The 4,498-nt window shown below is 41.9% G+C and overlaps 1 long non-coding RNA gene across 1 annotated transcript; it reads right to left on the bottom strand.

Annotated features, from left to right (window-relative positions):
- Positions 1-515: 515 nt before the first annotated feature.
- Positions 516-4,049, bottom strand: LOC130518309 (uncharacterized). The gene is made up of 2 exons (XR_008947988.1): positions 3,881-4,049; positions 516-944 (listed from the first exon to the last, which is right to left on the bottom strand). It is a non-coding gene; the product is annotated as an uncharacterized LOC130518309 (long non-coding RNA).
- Positions 4,050-4,498: the final 449 nt, after the last annotated feature.

The raw sequence follows: 4,498 nt of genomic DNA, 5'->3' as shown, positions 1-4,498 counted from the left end.
CGAGAAGAGGAACAACAACACCTCTTCCAGCTGTGCAGGGCGGCAGATGTGCACAGTTGAACTCACACTACCCAAATCATTTGGACTTTATCGGGCAAATCGTGCGTGGACTCGAGGTTGCCAACGGAAGGTGGCCAGGCTCTTTCTTAAATCAGACAAAAGTGAGGTCATTGTGTTTCGTCCTAAACTTCTCACAGATAGATCAGATCACATTATCACTCTATATCACTCATCTCCCTTTTAGGAATCTTGGAGTAACTTTTCACCCAGATCCAGCTTTCAACTCGCATATCAAGATGGACTTTTAGAGATTTCTCTTTTTTGTCATTTTTGCGAAACATTGCAAAGATCAGGAAATGACTGACCCAACATGGTGCTGAAAGGTTAGTCCAGCATTTGTTCCCTCCAGCTGGACTATTGTAATTCATTATTATCAGGATGTCCAAACAGATCTCTGATGTCTCCATGTGGAGCCCGAGCAAAAGACCAAAAATGGAAAAACTGGCAAAGGAAACTCACAAGTCGATTGGTTCTTTAATTACAGTGTTGGTCAACCGTGCGATGAAGAACAAAGCATTAGAAGTAAACTCGTGAATTCACCACACATAAGCGGGAAACCACCCGAGCAAAAGGCCACTGAGCTATTTACTTTGCCGCCATCTTTGGTTCTGCTCGTATTTTCTATCTACAGAATTACCAGACAGTCGGCTTGCAGGAAGTTTGATGACTTTAGGATTCTGTCTGTACTTTCTAAAGATGATGTTGGCCTCGTAGCTTCATTTCGCATTGACCTTCAGCTCACACTTGAGTTTGGAGCAGACTGTGAAGTCACCTGATTCAGTCATCTATCCGGACGCCTCATCTCCCTGGGAAGACGTTCCATGCTAGCTAGAGAAGGCTGACCCGAGCATTTCTGTTGGGACTGTTGTCCCCTTGGCCTGTTCCTAGTTAAAAGGAAAAAAATGAAACATTTAAGTAGAGATTTTTCATTATTGACTGATGTAAAAATCAAAAATAGCTATTTAAACATGTCATTTTTCGTCATGATTTTGCAGGAACCGTGTATGATGCCACATCATTTTTACGAGGGACTAGAATTGACCTTTACTGACGACAACACTGAAGCTGTACTCAACGTAAGTGTGGCTGTACTGCTGAACTGATGCAATTTAATCTAGTGTGACAAAACAACAAAGGCAGAGATGATAGATTTGAGGATTTTGTGTGTTTCCCAGCATGTGACGAGTAAGTCTGCCTGTGTGAGGGAAAAGCACAGATAAAAACACGCTAGGAATCTCACTATCTAAATGTGAAAAGCAGCTGATAAATGTGAGTGAAAACATCCTGGTGAGCCGCCACTCTCCCGGCATCCGTCCTGCTCTGCTTGGGCAGCTAAATGAAGTCTTTGATGCTCTTCACAGCGGTGGCAGTTGGAGACGAGAGACGCAGAAGAGGTGCTGTCGTCATCAAACGGGCGGATTTATGGACTCAGAACACATCTCCGATCCGAACAATAATTATGTAGAAGTCGGCTGCCCATCATTTTAATTAACCGTGATATTTCAGTAGCGTCCAACCTGAGTGTGTGCAGTCATAATGAGAAACCTCATCATAAGATGCACAAGCCAAACAAAACGCCTGATGTGCGGCACTCGTAGCCTCCTCTGTTGCCAATTACTTGGTTTTCTTCTCACTGTGCACCAATGGAACCACAAGAGCTCCTGTGCTCGCCAACAGTAAAGCTGCACTTGTGGCTTTTCTTTTATTTCTTTTCCCCCTTCTCGTTTTTACTGCTTTGTTCATGTATACTGATTTGTCATTTTATTGACTTTAATCAGCCATCCATCAATGTGACAGCGCACTAAGAGTAAGGGTTTTCAGGCCCGACTTAATTAATCTGTGGCTCCTGTCTGCATGCACTGCTCAATCATGGAGTAAATAAGGGCAGTCAAGAATGTAATTGTTTGTTTTCTGAGCAGACTTTGGAAAAAAAGGCAGTTTTTCATCTCATGGAGCTGTGAAAGTTGCCCTTTTCAATTTAATTTACCAAAGGTATCATAAAGCAAATGAGGCAGACTCGTACACAAATGTCACCCTTCATCAGAATGTTTTCTTTCGTTGTGGTGAAAAAGTCATTTTTGAATCAGACAGAAAACTTTCTTTAGGTAAAGAGAAAATTCCTTTCTTTTCAAAGAGAAAATGTCTTTCTTTTCAACTGAACGTTTTGCCTCTGTTGTTTGGTTTAAAAGAAACGAGTTGATTGCCACTAATGACTGACTGAAGGATACGAGTTGGTGAGCGCCTTCCATCTTTGAGTCGGATTATTAAACTGCACATTCTGTTCGTTAACTGTCGGAGGACACATCTACTTTAGGTGTTTGTCTAGCAGATTTGCTATAGATTCCACCGATACATCTTACTTGGGGGGAGACAACAGAAAGGATAGAGGAAGTTAGAGGATGGGGTTTTAATCCTATTGAGCAGGTGTCTCTAAGGATTTTAGTAGTGAAGGATCTTCAAGCAGACAACACACTAAAACCTTCTGCGTATTTAATGGTTTAAAGTCTTCTGTAACGCCACTTTCCTCAGTCCAGTCATAATCAACTTCCTTTCGTCACTATATTGCCTCCATACGAAAAGTTTAAGTTACTGTGCCCAATTCTTAACATTGTCATTGTTACTTGCTCTTTTCTGTCAGTACAAAGGAGGTGACCCCAGTTATACTGTTCTGCTGTCAATGTTGTCAACGCTCTTGTCTTCTGACTTGGATCATTTAATTTCTCTTTCAATAGTGATACTCTGAACTGCTTCCTTTGCTATTTTGTCTTATTCCCTAAGACCCTAGGTGTGCTGAAGACCACAAAAACACAACAAAAAGCACTTTCCCTGCACATTTCTCATGCTGCTTTTAATGCTCCTGTTTTAATGCTTGTTAAGGCTACTACTGAAGTATTGCAACTGACTCAGTAGCAAAAACACTGATGTGTATTATCAGGTGTTCTTTGCTATATTCAAGGTTTGTAGAAGGTTTTGTAATCGCAGAATTGCATCTGTTCCCATCTTACCATCTGCATAAATGTGAATCTAGTGGCTGTGCCGAGACCACTCTCCCTCCCGTTGCTCGCCAGTTGCCAGCTTTTGTAGATATTGCGTTTATAGCCCCGGATTCAATCACACCATTATCAGACTGGTATTAACATAATAGTTCCTACTTGACATTGTTGGAACCCCAGCTGAGTAGGTGCTAAAAAGTACCTCCTCAGCTATAGTATCACCATCAAAAGCCTAGAGAACAGGTTGATCCATAGTGGTAAAGCTGCAGCAGCTGAGGTGGATGAAATTTCATTGTGCAAACAAAGAATGTCCTCTTTCTTCTACTGGTGCCATAGTGGGAAAGCCTCCAAACTATACACCAGACCCTGTCAAGTAGAGGTAGGTACCAATGGGCAGGGGTACAACACTGATCATAAATGAGTTGCAATGGTGCGTGGAGAAGCTGAGAGTAGACCAGGTAGCAGCCGCGCCCAGACACAGAGAAAAATAACTGACAAGATGGACGGGGAAGAGGGAAACACTCGGGAAACCTAAGAGAAAAAGCACAGCTGGACCAGGCAGATCTTTGAGATTTGCTAGCTAGAATACCAGAGGTATGGATAATCCTGTTAGGAAATCAAGATTTTTTACGCATCCGAAACACTTAAATTCTGATATAAATGTTTAGATAAATGTTTGGATAAGCCAGGGAGTTCCACAAAGTTGGATCAAACCTTTCCACTCTGAACACTGAACATTCAGCAGCATGGAACAAACTTTAATTTCTATACCAGGAACCTTTTCAATGTTTAGTGAAAGAGTTTTCAGTTAGTAGTTGGGTGTTCACCTACACTGCAAAACGTCTGGCGCTCTATGCAGGATGTTCTTCTTGGCAACTCCCAGAAATGTCAGTGTGCATCCATCCAACATTTGATGTGTCCACGTTGAAACCGGTGCAACTGGTTCCTGCAGTTCCACTTTCTCTGCTTCCTCACCTTATGGACGGTGGTGCAGCACATTCTGCTTTCTGCTACGTTCTCCTTGTCACGGAAGGGGGCAGTCGTAAAAGTCTAAAAACAGATGACTGGTAAATGATGAAGGTTATGACTCTTTATACTTGTACTTAAAGTGACACATGATTTTACAATGTTTTACATTGTGCTTTGGATTGTGTGTCTTCAATGAGATCTGTTTGTGTGTATCAGTATTTTACTGGAATAAAAGGCCTTGCTGGATCTGCTCATAAATCCTGGATTTGATCTTGATGCACAATGTAAAGTTGAATCTTTTTCATACTCTTAAATTCTTACATTATGTTATGTTTTGGACTAATATTTAAATAAAATGATTTGGGAACCAAGTCTTGGTAAGAGACATGACCAGTTGTCAGTGAAACACAGCTGTGAACACCTGACACCTCTGAGTCTGAGGGACGACCCCGTGAATGTCCTTGACTGGACGGGAC

This window comes from Takifugu flavidus, chromosome 21 (genome assembly GCF_003711565.1).
Source record: "Takifugu flavidus isolate HTHZ2018 chromosome 21, ASM371156v2, whole genome shotgun sequence".
Classification (NCBI taxonomy): Eukaryota; Metazoa; Chordata; class Actinopteri; order Tetraodontiformes; family Tetraodontidae; genus Takifugu; species Takifugu flavidus.
Note: the sequence above shows the minus strand (reverse complement) of the source record. Positions and strands in the feature narration are given on the sequence as shown.